The 20281-nt window shown below is 42.5% G+C and overlaps 1 pseudogene; it reads left to right on the top strand.

Moving 5' to 3' along the window:
• LOC136460656 (uncharacterized) overlaps positions 1-20281 on the top strand; it is a 35100-nt pseudogene extending 14819 nt beyond the window's left edge.

The raw sequence follows: 20281 nt of genomic DNA, 5'->3' as shown, positions 1-20281 counted from the left end.
TGGGCGCCTACTAGGGTTGAAGTCCTAGCACAACATGACTCGAGCCTACTTTGATGCTATGATGGCAATTATTGGGGATCTACTTCCGGAGGGTCATCATCTACCGAGCAGCTTGTACGAGTCAACGAGACTCCTTCGGGCACTGAAGATGCCATATGAGCAGATACATTGTTGTCCGAAGGGATGCATCCTATTTAGGAAAGAACACAAGGATGCAAAGTACTGTCCAAAGTGTAAATCCTCTAGGTATGTGGAGGTAGACAAAGGTGATGGCAAGGAGCAGAATGAGGGCATCCCCATGAAAGTCCTACGACACCTTTCGATCATACCGAGGCTCCAATGGCTATTCATGTCTGAGGAGTCCGTGAAACCGATGACATGGCACAAGAATGGCATTCGATACAATCCTGATAAGATGGTATATCCAGCAGATGGTGAAGCATGGAAAAACTTTAATGGCAACCATCATGGCAAAGATGAAGAGGCCTGTAATGTACGTGTTGCGCTGGCAACGGATGGGTTCAATCCTTATGGAATGATGTTGGCCCCATACACTTGTTGGCCTATGTTCACTATCCCCCTCAATCTCCCCCCAGGGCCCTACTTCAACGGCAAAACATATTCTTGACGTTGATAATTCCTAGACACCCGGGAAACAAAATGGGTGTGTACATGGAGCCTGTTTATGATGAATTGATCAAGGCTTGGAATGAAGGCGTATGGACTTATGACCGAGCTACAAAGAAGAACTTTAGAATGTATGTTTGGTACCAGTACTCCATGCATGACTTCCTGGCGTATGGGATATTCACCGGCTGGTGTGTCCACGGGAAGTTTCCAGGCCCGGTATGCAAGGCAGCTCTATAGTTTATTTGGTTGAAGAAGGGTGGCAAGTTCTCATCGTTCGACAAGCATCGACAATTCCTCTCTCTTGACCATGCATTTAGAGAAGACACCAAGAACTTCACGAAGTTGTCACGGTGACCGACCCTGCACCTCAGAAGATGACTAGTGCCCAGGTTCATGCTCAGATAGATGCTCTCATGGTCCTAACGCAGAAAGATAATCCAAAGAAGGGTAAAAGAAAGAAATGCAATCCAAAGAAAGATACTCCAAACAAAGATCGCTTTATAGGCTATGGTGTGGAACATATGTGGACTCATAAGTCAGGATTGGAGAGGCTTCCCTATTTTGATGACCTTCGCCTTCCACATAACATAGATGTAATGCACACTAAGAAGAATGTCGCCAAAGCACTTTGGGCAACACTCATGGACATTCCTATGGCAGAACCTCCTAAATTATAGGGCCCATGTGCACTTGTCACTGTCCAACGACCTTTGACATCCATGCACATGTTCCTGGTAACTTAAGAAGTCTGTCGGGTGTCCTCAGAGAACCTCGAATCATCCACGATTTCCAAGCAGGATCATATTACAGAGTCATTACAGTATTACAACATTTATTCAAATATATACATCAGAGTAAAAACAACGGAAGACTTATAATAACATAGTTTACAAACCATTTGTTTCAAACCATACAACTAAGTTTGATACTTATTACAAACCAAAGTAGTGGAGTGGCATTATAACAATATACGAAACACACAATTAAACTGCGCTGCCCAAGGGCCACACATTTACTTCTCATCGTCAGATCGAACAATAGTCATGCAGCACGATCCAAAACAGATCTGCTCATGAGGCTCACCTGCAACAAGGGTCAATGAACCCTGAGTACAAAAGTACTCAACAAGACTTAACCGAGATAAGAACTGATAAACTCAGGAATGCAGGCTCAGGGACTCAAGGTATATATTTAGCAATAATCAAAGTTATTTTGCGTAAAAGCTTTTTAACAAAATTCTTTAATTTGACATTTAAAACTTCATAAAATCGTATACAAAGATGACACGATCCATATTGAGATCATGAAACTTCATATCCAACACCTTCACAAACCTTATTCGAGTTCCAGTTATTAAACTACGATGATGAACAGAGAAGTGAGTCTCCATAACCGAGGAGCAACGATGATTCGAACCGATTATAACTCAGCTGGGAATTTCATACCACATGACATATGTAGGTCTCTGACCTACATATACCAACCTACTCTCGGATTCTCTAAAACAAGAACGGGTCCACGCCACCCGAGAATACAGTACTCCACCAATCTAGCCCATTGCCATGTGGGTACGTGCTATTCCTGCCATCTCTCCACTCCCAGTGCATGAGTAGCCATTCTCGTCATAGAATCGCCAAGTTAAGGCTTACCGGAGTATGTGGTTAGTACTACAAAGTCTCACCGCACATAGTTCAACAACGGACGGACCTTAATCGACACAGGCAGAAAGAACCCGCTCACAAGACCTCCACGTCTTGTGGCTCTCACATACTGAATCTGCTCGATCTAGATTATTACTCCACATGCTCATATTTCATGATCACATAAGTAACCAAAGATCCATTTAAAATCTGCAGGTGATAGGTAATCACCCGATTTTGATTTGTCTAAGCATGGCTAAACATAACTAGACATTTATGACGTAAAACTAGTAACAAGGTAGATACAGAAAAACAATGTTGGTAATGCACCAATTAGGCTTTTACTTAACCCTTAATCACTTAATGCAGTATAGAAAAGCAAAAGCAAAATTAATTTGTAAAACATAAGGTAGGGTTGTTTGTATCCGGGGCTTGCCTTCGTTGACGGAAAAGTCCGGTTCCTGCAACGTTCCACAAGTATTCGATCCGATCTCAACAGACGGATTAACCTCCTCCACAACTTGACTAACTACCACGTGCTCACCTTCCTTCACTACACGTAGTAACAATGCCATGTTTAACATGATGCAGAATACGAATCATGATGCTCAATGATGGATGCAAAAGTTAACAACTAGAATACAACTTTCCTTCGCGGTACAGTTACAAGTCAAACTAACTAAACCTTTTCATAACACCTAATTCAATTGCCAAGGATCATTATCAACTAATGACCCAAGGACATCACTCAATCAAAAATTCAAACAAAACCTAAATCACTAAAGGTTACTATTTGCTTTTATGAATTAATTAATTAATTAAGAATTATGAAATAAATCAACTTGTTCCAATTGACCTCAAAATTTTTGTAAATGTTCATCACATGATAACTAAGTGGCAAAACAATTTTTATACTTTTTGGATACATAAATAAGCCTAGAAAAATTATGGAAACTCATTTATTAATTAATTGAGCAATTTTTATCACATTCAAAATGGACTGAAAAACAACAGTTAATATTTTTATTAAATAATATATATCACAGAGAGGTCACACAAAAATTTTCATAATTTTTGGAGCTCTAAATAATTCTACACAAAAATAACAAAAGCATACACTATTTATTCATTTCAGAAAATAGAAAAAATTCCATTTGAACGCTGAGTCACTGACATCGGGTCCCGCCTGTCATCTTCAACCTCCGGCTTCGACTCTGGCGACACGCGTGCTGACCGGCGATTCCTCGCCACCGGTGAGACCAACGGCGAAGGCAAAGGCACCATGGTGATCACCACAACAAGGCGCAACGATTGGTGGCACAACCGAGACCAAACGTGGCCAGAACCGAGCACTACACCGGCCATGGCAGCTCGGCCGAGCAGGACACGGTGGCACCATGGCGTTCAAGCAACTAGAGCTTGCTAGAGCTCTCTAAAACTACTCGAGAAGCAACAGAAGCTCACCACAAACGTGTTAGAACGTGCGGTAGACGATGAGCAGCAAGGGTGGCGTCAGACGACGGTGACAGCAACAGCGGCGATGGCAAGCTCGACTCCTGGTGACTACAACAGAGGAATAGTTCAATCAAAAGGTCATAGAGGACCACGGTAACACAGTGAAGCAGAAGGGCTACAAATCAAGGATGGATACGCACCGAGGAGCACTGGCCACGGTGAGGCAAACGCGACGGCGACACTGTCGGCTGCGAAGAAGAACAGCGATGAACGGTGACTCCTGGCAAAATCAAGTTGCAATGGTAGGTCGGCTAAGTGCACAAGGAGTAGGTGGAGTTGTGGAAAGCTTTGCTGAGGCTGGAGAGGCACTACGGCGATGACACAGACTCGCCGGAGATGAGCAAGGGCGATGGGAAAAACAGAGAATAAGAAAGAACGACAGCGACGACGTCTTGGCCTTATAGAGCGGCTTAGAAGCTCAATGAAACCATGCGAAAGCCGTTTCCCACGCCAGCATGATGCCATAGACGGCCACGATGCGCCTGGAAGCAAGCCAAAGGTCGCCGGCGATGTAGCTTAGGCGGTGAACACTGTTCACAGAATTTACAGAATTGCCATTCATTTTCAAATTCAAATTACTTCCAAATTTGTATAACAACTCAAAAATCTCCAAAAATAAAAGTTGTTCAAAATTCAAAGTTCTACAACTTTTCTTTTATAAACAACCCCTAATTCGGTTTACATTTTGAAATGAACTTTTGAATTCAAATAGGGAACATTTAACGAATTACGCCTTTTCGAATTACTTCAAATTTTTCATAACAACTTTGAAAACTCCAAAAACAAACTTTGTATAACTTAACAATCTCTACACTTTTGCTTTTGGGCTCAACCCCAAAATATGCTTAGATTTTGAAATGAGTTTTCAGGGTAAGATTTAAATGCTGAAAATTAGGGTTTTCTCGAAAATTCAAATCCAAACCAAATTTTGAACTTGATTCAAACAATTCAATTCAACACTCCTAACATAAATGTAAACTTGTTTTAGTGAATGCATATCAAAGTTTGCAATATGACCAAATGCCTTGCAATGCATATGATGACATGTCCTGTTTTTAATATTTAAACACCCGGGTTACAATCCTTCCCCCTAAAAGAAATCTCGCCCCGAGATTCAAAGCCATAGGGTAAGTAATGGAAAAGGAAATGTGTCGCAAGAACACATACAAAATCTATCCATAAAGCAACTGAGGTCTCTTTACAAAACATAATTTGTAACAACCGAGCTCAACTAACATTACTCTATTCTATATTGACGCCAGAAACTTTGGAAATTTTTCTAGCAAGTAATCTTCTGATTCCCAAGTAGCTTCTTCTTCTAAATGTTGATTCCATTGTATCTTGTAGAACTTGATTGTCCTTCTTCGAGTAACACGATCTTTCTGATCCAAAACTCGGATAGGATATTCGGAATAAGTCAAATCTGGTTCAAGTTCCACTCCTTCAACCTCAACATTCTGCTTAGGCACTCGGAGACACTTCTTCAATTGAGAAACATGGAACACATCATGCACAGCTGTGAGATGTTCTAGTAATTTCAAGCAATATGCCACTTTTCCATACCTCTCTAAAATTTGAAATGGTCCAACATATTGAGGTGCCAACTTGCCTTTAACACCAAAACGGGTAACTCCCTTCATTGGTGATACTTTCAGATATACAAAATCTCCTTTGTTAAACACCAATGGTCTACGTCGTCTATCCGCATAACTCTTTTGTTGGGATTGAGCTATCTTCAAATTACTTTGTATTTACTTAACCTTGTCTTCTGTTTCTTTCACAAGGTCAACCCCAAAGAACCTTCTTTCTCTAGGCTTAGACCAACTTAGCGATGTTCTACATCTACGACCATAGAGTGCTTCAAATGGAGCCATTCTAATTCTTTCCTAATAACTATTGTTGTATGAGAACTCGGCCAAAGGTAAGCATTCGTCCCACTTACTGGAATAGTTAAGGACACAACACCTTAACATATCTTCAATCACTTGATTGACTCTTTTAGTCTGTCCATCAGTCTGCGGATGATAAGCTATACTACATAGTAGTTTGGTACCCAATGAAGAATGCAACCATTTCCAAAAACTAGAGACAAACTGTGTACCCCTATTGGACATAATAGTCTTGGGTACTCCATGGAGACTCACAATTCGCTCTAAATACATCTTGGCATACCATATAGTGGGATATGTATTCTAAACTAGAAGAAAATGTGCTGATTTGGTTAGTCGATCTATAATAACCCATATTGAGTCAAATCCCTTTGATGTCTTGGGTAGACCAACAATAAAATCCATACTTATGTCCTCCCACTTCCAAGATGGAATAGGTAATGGTTGTAATTCACCAGCAGACCTCAAATGTGTTGCTTTCACCTTTTGACAAGTATCACACTTTGCTATGTATCTAGCAATCTCTATTTTCATTTTAGTCCACCAAAATCTTTGTTTCAAGTCATGGTACATCTTGTTACTTCCCAGATGGATAGATAACCTAGTAGCATGCGCCTCTTCTAGAATTGACTGCCGCAACTCAGGAACATTTGGTACCACCAGGCGATCCTTGAACCATAACACACCTTCATCATCTATGCTGAAGCATTCTGCTTTTCCATTCCTAACCCTTTCTTTGATATGGGCTATGCCCTTGTTTTCTTTCTGAGCAATAATAACTTTATCTCGAATAGTGGCTTCAATAATTATGTTGGTCAAACTACCTTGTTGAATTACTTCTACATTTAACTTCTCCATTTCTTGACATAAAGTCAAACCCATTGTTCTCACTACCAGACAATTGCAATAACTTTTGCGACTGAGGGCATCTGCAACCACATTTGCTTTATCGGGGTGATAATGTACTTCCAAGTCATAATCTTTAATCAGTTCTAACCATCTTCTTTGTCGCATGTTCAACTCTGACTGAGTAAAGATATACTTTAAGCTCTTGTGGTCTATATAAATATAGCACGTATTACCAAGCAGGAAATGCCGCCAAATCTTCAGAGCATGGACCACAGCTGCTAACTCCAGATCATGAGTCGGATAGTGTTCTTCATGTTCCTTAAGTTGCCTCGATGCATAGGCAATGACTCGGCCTTCTTGCATCAACACACATCCAATACCAATACCTGAAGCATCACAATAAACATCAAACGGCTTCTTGATATCAGGTTGGGCTAATACTGGTGCAATAGTCAATAGTCTCTTCAAAGTCTGGAAAGGCTCTTCACAATTAGATGACCAGACAAACTTGACTTGGTTCTTCAACAATTTAGTTATTGACTTTGATACTTTAGAGAAATCTAGAATAAACCAACGGTAATACCCTGCCAATCCTAGAAAACTCTAAACTTGATGAACTATGGTTGGCGGTTTCCAATCAAGCACATCCTTTACTTTGCTTGGATCAACTACAACGCCTTCAGCTGACAAGACATGTCCAAGAAATTGTACTTCCTTAAGCCAAAAATCACACTTGCTGAACTTGGCATATAGTTGTTGTTCTCTCAAACGGGTCAGAACAATTCTAAGATGTTCCGCATGTTCTTTTTTATTCTTGGAATATACTAGGATATCATCAATAAATACCACTACAAACTTGTCTAGCTCAGGCATGAATACTGAATTCATCAAATACATAAAGTGAGCTAGAGCATTTGTCAAACCAAAAGACATTACCAAGTATTCATATAATCCATATCTTGTGGTAAATGTCGTTTTGGGAATATCTTCAGGCTTTATCTTGATTTGGTGATATCCTGACCTCAAATCTATCTTGGAGAAAACTTTGGCTCCGGCCAATTGATCAAAAACCAAATCTATCCGAGGTAAGGGATACTTATTCTTGATGGTCACTTCATTCAACGGACAATAGTCGACACATAACCTCAGGGTCTCATCTTTCTTTTTTCACAAAAATTGTCAGACATCCCCAAGGTGATGAACTAGGTTGGATAAACCCCTTCTCAATCAATTCTTGCAACTGAGTCTTCAACTTGGCCAATTCCTTAGGTGGCATCCTATAAGCTCTCCGAGAAATCGGAGCTGTTCCAGGTTGCAACTCTATGTTAAACTAGACATCCCTATTAGGTGGTAGACCGAGTAAATCTTCAGGAAACACATCCGAAAATTCACACACTACCGGGATATCTCTAATCTCTTTGATAGCAGTTGCACAAACCTTGCCCACTGATCTTCTTAAGGTTGGAAGTTGGATGAGAAATTGAGAATTACTATCTGGCAAACTCACCCTTATAGTTCTATTCAAAGCATCTATAACAGCCTTATGCTGATACATCCAATTCATTCCCAAGATTACATCTATATCATGATCCTTAAGGATAATCATGGTAGTGGGAAAAATATGCCCACCTAGGTTTACGGGTACCTGGTATACCATTTCCTTAGTACACAGACGCCCCCTAGGCGACTGTATAAAGAAATTTTCCTTTGTTGCCCCAATTGAAATTTCATGCTTTACCACAAATTTTCTATTGATGAATGAATGAGATGCCCCTGAATCAAAAAGTATAACTACAAGGTGATTGGCAATAGGAAACATACCCATCATCACTGGCTCCCCTTCTAGAATTTCCCCAGCTTGAATATAGAACACCCATCCTGTCTTCCTCTCATCTTTGCCCTTCTGAGCATTCTGATTGGGGTTCTTGTTTGGTGTCTGACCCTGTTGTTGATTGGCAGGGGCCTTTTGATAATTTTGATTAGCCTGCCTAGGATATGAACATTCCTTGGAGAAATGACTAGTCCTTCCACAATTGTAACACGGATAATTGTGACCCTAGGACGTTGGAGCATTGCCACCAGGAGCATTGGTCTGCTGTGAATTTGGGTAGGTTATAGCAGGATGAACATTTGACTATTACCCAGCTTGGAACTGCGGTGGACGATAAGGAGGACAATTATAATTTACTGGATGATAAATCACCCTCTGCCTCTTTTGATTTCCCCCAAAAGATCTAGATGGCATACTCTTTTTCTTTTTGAGCTCCTTATGCTGCCGATACTTTGCCTCTGAAGCAATTACAATATTTACAGCCTCATGATAAGTAACATTAGTACAAGTTGTCATCATTGTCTACAGCTTGGTATTTAGGCCTCTCATAAACTACCTCTTCTTCTTGGCATCAGTATTGACATGTTTAGATGCATATTGTGACAGGTGATTAAATCTTCCCACATACTGCATCATGGTTTGATCCCCTTGCTTCAAAGCAAGGAATTCATCCAGCTTCATAGCCATAACTCCTTCAGGGATATAATGGGCTCTGAAGGCAGTAACGGAACTCAGCCCTAAGTTATTGGAATGCTAGCTGGTTGCATAGCCACTAACTTTGCCCACCAAGCACTTGCTACTCCTTGAAGTTGCTGGGCGGCAAACGTAGGTTTCTGATACTCCGTGCATAGAATAAGATCAAATTTCTGCTCCATGGTTTGAAGCCAATCATTAGCCTCTAATGGCTCATCTGCCTTGGTGAACACCGGTGGTTTTGTGTCTATAAAATCAACATATGTAGCCTCCTGCCTATTATGGTGGCGACCACAGTTTTCTTGCATCTGATTCTGATTACTCTAAGCTATCTCATGAAGCAAACGAGAATTTTCGACCATCACATTGACAAGTGCGGCTATAGCATTAGCCAGATTTATTAGAACTGGTGGTGGATCTGGAATACCATTCTCATCTTGTGAGGTACTAGGAATATACGAACCCCACGTACGACGCATCTGCTCATAACAAACCAAACTTTATTCACAAGTCTTTATTGAATTGCACAACAGCTTACTCCAGACACATTACATAGAGTTTACTAAAAGAAACACAAACCTGCATAAACCTAAACAAAACTACTTAACTTAACTAGAACTAACTATTGTACAACTCTACTCCTTTCCTCGATTACTTCAAACTTTAGGCTTGGTATCCTATTCTGAAAATATTACCGCCTTCAGTATCACTTTCATCGATCATTACTAATTCTTCAGGATCTTCTTCTTCTTCTTCTAATTCACTACCATCGGCAAGGATAACACCTAGGTCCATTGCATCAGCTTGGGGTTCATGATTTGGATCTAGGAGATTGCTTAGCCTATGAACTTCCTCATGCAGATAAGTATTATGTTCTTCTAAATCTTCTACATAGAATTCTAGCTCATGAGTTCTAGCTCTAGCTACATTTTCCCTATGCTAAGCTTCATTCCTTCCTTCCACCATACGAACTAACATATGTTCGTAGTTCCTGTGCGTGGTGGTGAGACACCTCAATTGATTCTGTAATTCTCCTACCTGTATGGCATCCAAGGCCCTATCTCTAGTAGCTTATGCTAACTCTATAGAAATCCTCTATATCTCTATCTAGGGATCAGGCCTAGAGCTACTACTGCTAGCACCATCATTCCTAGGGGCAAGTTGGTGATGAGGAACTCCTTTGGGTCGAGTGGACTTATGGGGCGTCATCTTGGTACGAGCCATACTATAGGAAGCCAATTTAATCCAAGTAAGACCATTTGATCAAAGTCTAAAGAGCAGCTAGGATGGATTATATTACTCAAACCAAACTCACTACTCAACTCCAGACTTAGAGGTGAAGAAAGTAACGAGTGAATTAATCATGATGCATGAATCGTTCTTACGAACAAAAACATCAAAGCTTATAATGCACATAAACAATATTTGTTTTTATATAGGGCATAGTAAGATTACTACTCTACCACACAAAACCTTTTTAATCAAATAAGGAATGGTGAGAAAGAGATAAGATAAGTCAGAAGCAATTTGGACCAAATTAACAAGTTAAGTTTAGTCATCCCAATTTGTTTTGAAATTTTTGTAAAATAATACAACAAAAACTTTGTAACCTGGCTCTGATACCATTCTGTGGCAGAACCTCCTAAATTATAGGGCCCACATGCACTTGTCACTATCCAACGACCTTTGACATCCATGCACATGTTCCTGGTAACTTAAGAAGTCTGTCGGGTGTCCTCGGAGAACTCCGAATCATCCACGATTTCTGAGCAGGATCACATTATAGAGTCATTGCAGTATTATAACATTTATTCAAATATATACATCAGAGTAAAAATAGTGGAAGACTTACAATAACATAGTTTACAAACCATTTGTTTCAAACCATACAACTAAGTTCGATACTTATTACAAACCAAAGTAGTGGAGTGGCATTATAACAATATACGAAACACACAATTAAACTGCCCTGCCCAAGGGCCACACATTTACTTCTCATCGTCAGATCAAAACAATAGTCATGCAGCATGATCCAAAACAGATCTGCTCATGAGGCTCACCTGCAACAAGGGTCAACGAACCCTGAGTACAAAAGTACTCAACAAGACTTAACCGAGATAAGAACTGATAAACTTAGGAATGCAGACTCAGGGATTCAAGGTATAGATTTAGCAATAATCAAAGTTATTTTGCGTAAAAGCTTTTTAACAAAATTCTTTAATTTGACATTTAAAACTTCATAAAATCGTATACAAAGATTACACGATCCATATTGAGATCATGAAACTTCATATCCAACATCTTCGCAAACCTTATTCGAGTTCTAGTTATTAAACTAGGATGATGAACAGAGAAGTGAGTCTCCATAACCGAGGAGTAACGACGATTCAAACCGATTATAACTCAGTTGGGAATTCCAGACCACACGACATATGCAGATCTCCGACCTACATATACCAACCTACTCTCGGATCCTCTAAAATAAGAACGGGTCCGCGCCACCCGAGAATACAGTACTCCACTAATCTAGTCCATTGCCACGTGGGTACACGCTATTCCCGCCATCTCTCCACTCCTAGTGCGCGAGTAGCCATTCTCGTCATAGAATCACCAAGTTAAGGCTTACCAGAGTATGTGGTTAGTACTACAAAGTCTCACCGCACACAGTTCAACAACGGATGGACCTTAATCGACATAGGTGGAAAGAACCCGCTCACAAGACCTCCATGTCTTGTGGCTCTCACATACCAAATCCGCCCGGTCTAGATTTATTACTCCACATGCTCATATTTCATGATCACATAAGTAACCAAAGATCCATTTAAAATCTGCATGTGATAGGTAATCACCTGATTTTGATTTGTCTAAGCATGGCTAAGCATAACTAGACATTTACGACATAAAACTAGTAACAAGGTAGATACAAAAAAAACAATGTTGGTAATGCACCAATTAGGCTTTTACTTAACCCTTAATCACTTAATGCAGTATAGAAAAGCAAAAGTGAAATTAATTTGTAAAACACAAGGTAGGGTTGTATGCATCCGGGGCTTGCCTTCGTTGACGGAAAAGTCCGGTTCCTGCAACGTTCCACAAGTATTCGATCCGACCTCAACAGACGGATTAACCTCCTCCGCAACTTGATTAACTACCATGTGTTCACCTTCATTCACTACACGTAGTAACAATGCCATGTTTAACATGATGCGGAATACAAAACATGATGCTCGATGATGGATGTAAAAGTTAACAACTAGAATACAACTTTCCTTCGCGGTACAGTTACAAGTCAAACTAACTAAACCTTTTCGTAACACCTAATTCAATTGCCAAGGATCATTATCAACTAATGACCCAAGGACATCACTCAATCAAAAATTCAAACAAAACCTAAATCACTAAAGGTTACTATTTGTTTTTATGAATTAATTAATTAATTAAAAATTATGAAATAAATCAACTTGTTCCAATTGACCTCAAAATTTTTGTAAATGTTTATCACATGATAACTAAGTGGCAAAATAATTTTATAATTTTTGGATACACAAATAAGCCTAGAAAATTTATCGAAACTCATTTATTAATTAATTAAGCAATTTTTATCACATTCAAAATGTACTGAAAAACAACATTTCATATTTTTCTTAAATAATATACATCACAGAGAGGTCACACAAAAATTTTTATAATTTTTGGAGCTTTAAATAATTCTACACAAAAATAACAAAAGCATACACTATTCATTCATTTTAGAAAATAGAAAAAAATTCCATTTGAACGCTGAGTCACTGACATCGGGTCCCGCCTGTCATCTTCAACCTCCGGCTTTGACTCCGGCGACACGTGCACTGACCGGTGATTCCTCGCCGCCGGTGAGACCAACGGCGAAGGTAAAGGCACCACGGTGATCACCACAACAAGGCGCAACGATTGGTGGCACAACCGAGACCAAACGCGATCAGAACCGAGCACTACACCGGCCATGGCGGCTCAACCGAGCAAGACACGGTGGCACCACAGCGTTCAAGCAACTAGATGTTGCTAGAGCTCTCTAAAACTACTCGAGAAGCAACAGAAGCTCACCACAAACATGTTAGAACGTGCGGTAGACGATGAGCAGCAAGGGTGGCGTCAGACGACGGTGACAGCAACGGCGGCGATGGCAAGCTCGACTCCTGGTGACTGCAATGGAGGAATGGTTCAATCAAAAGGTCACAGAGGACCACGGTAACATGGTGAAGAAGAAGGGCTACAAATCAAGGATGGATACGCACCGAGGAGCACTGGCCATAGTGAGGCGAACGCGATGGCGATGCTGGCAGCCGCAAAGAAGAACAACGATGAACGGTGACTCCTGGCGAAATCAAGCTACAATGGCAGGTCGGCTGAGTGCGCAAGGAGTAGGTGGAGTTGTGGAAAGCTTTGCTGAGGCTGAAGAGGCACTACAGCGACGGCATGGACTCACCGGAGATGAGCAAGGGTGACGGGAAAAACAGAGAAGAAGAAAGAACGACGGCGACGGCGTCTCGGCCTTATAGAGCGGCTCAGAAGCTCAAGGAAACCAAGCGGAAGCCTTTTCTTGTGCCAGCACGATGCCATAGATGGCCATGATGTGCTTGGAAGCAAGCCGAAGGTCGCCGACGATGTAGCTTAGGCGATGAACACTGTTCACAGAATTTACAGAATTGTCATTCATTTTCAAATTCAAATTACTCCCAAATTTGTATAACAACTCAAAAATCTCCAAAAATATAAGTTGTTCAAAATTCAAAGTTCTACAACTTTGCTTTTATAACAAACCCCTAATTCAGTCTACATTTTGAAATGAACTTTTGAATTCAAATAGGGAACATTTAACGAATTATGCCTTTTCGAATTACTTCAAATTTTTCATAACAACTTTGAAAACTCCAAAAACAAACTTTGTATAACTTAACAAGCTCTACACTTTTTCTTTTGGGCTCAACCCCAAAATATGCTTAGATTTTGAAATGAGTTTTTAGGGTAAGATTTAAATGCTGAAAATCAGGGCTTTCTCGAAAATTCAAATCCAAACCAAATTTTGAACTTGATTCAAACAATTCAATTCAACACTCCTAACATAAATGTAAACTTGTTTTAGTGAATGCATATCAAAGTTTGCAATATGACCAAATGCCTTGTAATGCATATGATGACATGTCCTGTTTTTAATATTTAAACACCCGGGGTGTTACAATTCCTGACAAGACAAAGGACAACCCTAAGGCCAGAGTAGACATGGCAACACTATGTGACAGACCAAAGCTACAGATGATGCCTCCAAGAGACGGCAAACCACGGAAAAGGCCTAAGGCTGATTACGTCTTGGAAAAGAAGCACAGGACGAAAGTGATAGAATGGATGTAGACATTAAGTTTCCCTGATGGGTTTGCAGTGAATCTGAGGAGGGGAGCGAACCCAGATACTGGCCAAGTCTTAGGGATGAAGAGTCATGACTTCCGCATATGGATTGAGCGGCTTCTTCCATCGATGGTTCAAGGCTACGTCCCTGAACATGTTTGGAAGGTGCTAGCAGAGTTGAGCTTTTTCTTCCACCAGCTTTGTGCCAAGGAGATATCTCTGAGAGTGGTTGAGGAGTTGGAAAAAATGGCACCCGAGTTGCTCTGTAAGTTGGAGAAGATCTTTCCACCTGCCTTTTTCTTGTTGATGCAACATTTGATTTTACACCTCCCGAACGAGGTATGAATGGGGGGGGCCCGTGCAGAACCGTTGGTGCTATCCAATCGAGAGATGTCTAAAGACTGTTCGCCAGAAATGTGGAAACAAAGGTAGGATTGAGGCTTCCATAGTAGAGGCATTCATTCGTGAGGAGGTGTCAAACTTCACAATGTCATACTATAGTGAGAACCTCCCTAGCGTGCATAATCCACCCCCTCGTTACAATGAGGATGAAAATGAATCGGCCCTCAGCCTATTCAAAGGGCAACACAGGAGATCAAGTGGAGCGTCCAAAAAGTTCTTGACCAATGAAGAGTGGCGCAAGATCATGCTCTACGTGTTGATGAACCTTGAGGAAGTCGACAAGTATCAGGGGTAAGTTCTCAACGAACTTGTTACATACTCCGTAAATTTTCTGCATCCAACAACCTTGTTGCTTGTTGTTGCAAGGAATTTTTTTATCAATACTGGCATCATCCAAGGCCACCTTCTGACCATGAACGAGAGACCCTTCTTCAACATGGTTCGCCTAATTTCATTACATGGTTCCAAAGAAAGGTACCTTCTGACCAACTTAGCTCGTTCTAAGTTTGGCGTTCCTAGTTGCCTAATTTCATTTCTCTCCTGCTTGATCTTGCAGTGCCAAAGTTATTTGTCTATAAGTGCCAAATTACAACAAGTGGCCAAAGGCTTTGACTATAAGGTCTCGTCATTTAACGCTTATGACGTGAATGGATATCGCTTTCACACAACAGGCTACGAGAAGAGTCGGCCCAATGCAAGGACCACGAATACTAGAGTATTTATGCCCGGAGTAGTTACGCCCGACGCTGATCAGGAGGACTATTATGGCATAGTTGAAGAAATATACGAGCTCGAATACCATGGTGAAAAAGCACCTAAGCCTGTCATATTCAAATGCCAGTGGTTTAAACCTGTAGTACAGAGAAAGTCCCCTAAACTTGGGATAGTCGAAACTAGATAGGATTCCTTCTATGAAGGAGATGATGTCTATATTGTGGCTCAACAAGCTAGGCAAGTTTATTATTGTCCATATGCTTGCAAAACCGACCCACGTCTTTAGGGTTGGTATATTGTGCACAAGGTATCACCACATGGTAAATTACCTCGCCCAAACGATGATGATTACAACTTGAACCCACCCACGCATGATGGGGAGTTCTATCAACAAGATGAGGGGCTACCAGGGATGCTTGAGATAGACTTAACCAGAGAGATTGAAATGGAAGTAGACGAGGAATGGGTTGTTGATGAGGAAGCTGCAGATGAGGTGCATGATTCGAGAGACTTGAAAATGCTTGATGGACTACAACTAGGCAATGAAAGCGATGAGGATGAGGCTTTTGATGATTTTGTGGCTCTTGATAGTGATGATGATACCTATCGTCCAGATAATCCCGATCATGAAGAATATTAGAAATACATGTAATACTATGTTATTTTGTAATTACATTTTCTTTATTTTGCATCCCTTGCTAAGTACTTCTCATTTATCTGGACTAATACTGGTTTATTCTTTTTAATTGCAGGTGATGGGGCCCACTAGGAGGAGCTGTCACTTGACTTACTCGAGACCGAGGGGCACGTCAGTGGCTGAGGAGACGAAGATGTCGCATAGGTAGAGCGGGCCAAGGGGCAGGCCTAGGCGGGAGCCATCGACTAACCACGAGCGTAGCTCCTTGTGCTCTTCTAGGGACGACGACGTCTGTCTGCCCACAGTGGGTGAGGACGTTGTTCCGTAGATGTACGACGATGCCGTTCCGCACGTGTTCAAGGAGGTGGTTCCGCACACGTCTGAGGAGGGGGCAGGGGGTTCGACTTCCTCTGCAGCCTCAAAACCCTATAAGTGAGGTCCCAGCCAGCTCCCAAAGCGACCGATTCCTGTTGACCGCCGCCCACTGATTGCACCCGAGGGGGATAGGTAAGTAACTTCATATGTTCTTCATTTGATATGTTGAAAAATCATAATAAGAGCTAATAATAACTATTGTTAACCACTTGTGCAGGAACTGGATGCTTGTGGAGGAGGGGGTCGAGGCTCGCAATGTCAATGGGATCCTAGGACTTCTGTGCAGGGAACACTTCCCTGGCCTGGTGTGGACGTCGGAGGATGAGGACCTAGAGATACCCTCATTCGACCAGTATGCCCTCTTCCCCGCCGATGGGCACACAAACTTGGCGGATCAGGTGATTACGGAGTTGTGGGTAAGCCTTTCTCGCTCTACGGCCCTCAATTCATTGCATTCATTTGACATTCTTGAAATAAAATAATGGATACCTCGTGTCTTTATGCAGGACTTCTTTAGATGCCAGCCGGGATGGGAGGAAAGGGCGTATTAGGTGGCTTACGCTTCCTGTAAAAGGCGTGTCTCGGACTTGTATCACGAGTCCCGCCTCTAGGCGCACATTGACTACAACGCCACCTACCGTAATAGAAGAATCAACAGAACTCAGGCAAGAAGAGAGACAGAGATTCTGACAAGGGAGCGGTACCTACAGGTAAATAGAAAATATCTCCTATTGATCTCCTTTTAGATTAACTATGCCTAATTTGATCTTCTAATGGCTTGTAGGTGATTCCGAGCTGGTGCGCCACCTTTCCCGATTGCTTGGCTGCTATAGTGGACAAATGGTTGGACGCGGACTGGTAGAAGGCGCACCAAGAGAAAAGCGAGCACCGTATGATGATGCCAGGTGTACCTCACCATCAAGGCAGCGCCAGCCTCAGCAAATACACAAAGGCATATGTAAGTCTCCACCATTTGTCTAATCTAGCCGCGCTCAATTCTGCATAATTCCTAACCACATGTTGTTGTCTTTCTCGCAGGAGGCGGCGCACGGTGGCCAGCCAATTGGCCAACTCACGGCGTATGCTCTGGGCCACATGGGCCCGGCAAAGTCCAACATCGAGTACAACCCAGATGCAGGCCCAGAGGCGTACACCAACTCCAGCGTCCACACCCGCCTCAGTTCGTACATGGAGGCGTTAAGGTTAGTCCACAGGCCGGACTACGATCCGAGGACCGAGGAGCGCCTTGATCCTGAGCAAGTGATGAGGATTGGGCAAGGCAAGAAGCATGGGTGGTTCTACATTGGCGATGGCATCCTCGACACGGGCTCTACTCCTCTCAACCGCCTACGAGCAGCGAGCACGAGCTCTAGCATGCCCATAAGCCAACGGCCGACATCGGTGGCGACACTCTAGGTAAGTATTCCAGTTTCATTCGTCGTTCTTTGACTTTTACGTTCCTTAGCTCTGCATTATTGAAACATTGGAGTCAAATGTTGCAGGCCGAGGTGCAGCAACTTCAGGCCCAGCAGGAGGCCCAGCTGGCTAAGCGGGAGGCTGAGCGGGCCGAGTGGGAGGCCGAGCGTCGGAGGATATAAGCTTTGGAGGCCCAGCAAGAAGGTTTGCTCAAGTTCGTGCAACAACTTGGGCGCAACAAGGTTGGGAGATCCCAGCACAGCTGCTTGCACCACCACCACCACCACATCGTCGAGAGTCTACTCCAGTGAGTATGAGTACGGATGTTTTACTTTCTTTGCTCATGCTTAGTGTCAAACCTAGTGATGGCCTTCGTGCCGGATTTGTTGATGTGTCAGCCTTCGTGCCAGATTTGTTGATGTGTTGGCCTTCGTGCCGGAAATGTGGTTGTCGGCCTTCGTGCCGACGTTTTTCTTGTAGGTTTTGGAAACCTCCCCGTGTAGGGGAGGTGCTGCCGAAATTTTCAACTTTTCTTTAAACTCCTTACATTTTTATCTTGTCACTCACGTGCAATCTCTTCTCTTTTTTGCAGCATCAATCGGGGGCGGCGTCGAACCATGTTGGAGGGCCGCTGGCATCGCACGTCGGGCCATCCCCACCTGGACACTCGCCAGGATCGCACCCTGGGGCGTCCCAACCCTCACAGTCACCGTGAGCTGCCTGCGGAGTCGTTTTTATGTATTGAACTTGTGAACTTGGAATAGTGTGTACTTTTGAATGTGTGGTTTGTAATATATTGTGGATTTCGGACAAATTTGGTCGTTTGTGTTATATAAATGTGGTTTGTGATATATTGTTGTTGATTTGTGGTTTGTGATATATATATGCTTTGTTGTTTACATGAAAAAGGAAAAAACAAAAAAAAAAGAATTTTTAGAGGTGGCTTCCCCGAGTGCCTAAGCTGCGGCACTCAGCAAAGAAGGTTTTAAAAAAAATAAATTTCTTTGCCGAGTGCCTGAGCTGCGGCACTCGGCAAAGATTATTTAAAAAAATTCAAAAATCTTCCCCGAGTGTTGCACTCAGGAAAGAAAAAAAAAGAAAACGGTGTCGGCCGTCGGCCAACGGCGTCAAATCTTTCCCGAGTACCAGCACGACACTCGACAAAGTCTTCCCCGAGTGCACGATTTTCGGCACTCGGGAAAGACGCCTTTGCCGGATGAGGATTAGCCGGAGGGTCTTCCCCGAGTGTTGCACTTGGAGAAGACTTCCCCGAGTGCAACTTAGTTGCTGTAGTGCGTTGACTGTGAAAGGTAAACTATATCAATAGTATCATGCCCTAGTTATATAACATACTCCTAGCTATATCTGCAACAACAAACAATAAAAGATGCAAACAGGCGCAGTTAAGCAAGCAGTTGCATGGCTACAAATACATCACCATAAATATTTATGTCTTTTTAACATATGAAAAGTAACATAATGTTCTTGCTTACATTTTAGAAGTGTCTGGCCATGTAGCAGCTGGTGTCGATATCGTGTTGAGATTGAGAGTCAAGCTCTGGCTAAAGTTGAAGCTAAAGCTGTTGAAGCTGTTGCTGATGCTAAAGCTCTAGATAAAGCTGAAAATGAAGCCATTGCTGGGGCTGAAGCTAGTGCTGAAACTAGAGGAGAAGCTAAAGCAAGTAAGAGCAGCAGTTTCAGCACAAGTGGCGATGCTGGAGGATATGCAGGTGACAAAACTGATGCGGAAGCAACTACTTCTGGTGGCGGTAAGGCAGGGGTAGTGGCAAAGCAGATGTCAGATGCTAGTGCCGGAGCTGGAGAAGAAGCTGAAGCAAGTAAGAGCAGCAGTTCCAGCGCAACTGGTGATGCTGGAGGATATGAAGGTGGCAAAACTGATGCAGGATGCAACTACTTCTAGGTGGCGATAAGGCAAGGGGATAGCAGCAAAGCAGATGTAGATGCTAGTGTCGGAGCTGGAGAAGAAGCTGAGGCAAGTAAGAGCAGCAGTTCCAGCACAAGTGGAGATGCTAGAAGATATGAAGGTGGCAAAACTGATGCGGGTGCAACTACTTCTGGTGGCGGTAAGGCAGGGGGTAGCGGCAAAGCAGATGTCGATGCTAGTGCTGGAGCTGGAGGAGAAGCTGAGGCAAGTAAGAGCAGCAGCTCCAGCGCAAGTGGCGATGCTGGAGGATATGAAGGTGGCAAAACTGATGCAGATGGAACTACTTTTGGTGGCGGTAAGGCAGGGGGTAGCGGCAAAGCAGATGTCGATGCTAGTGTTGGAGGTGGTGGCTTTAACTATTAA

Source organism: Miscanthus floridulus, chromosome 6, assembly GCF_019320115.1.
Source record: "Miscanthus floridulus cultivar M001 chromosome 6, ASM1932011v1, whole genome shotgun sequence".
Classification (NCBI taxonomy): Eukaryota; Viridiplantae; Streptophyta; class Magnoliopsida; order Poales; family Poaceae; genus Miscanthus; species Miscanthus floridulus.
This window is presented reverse-complemented; position numbering and strand designations above follow the sequence as displayed.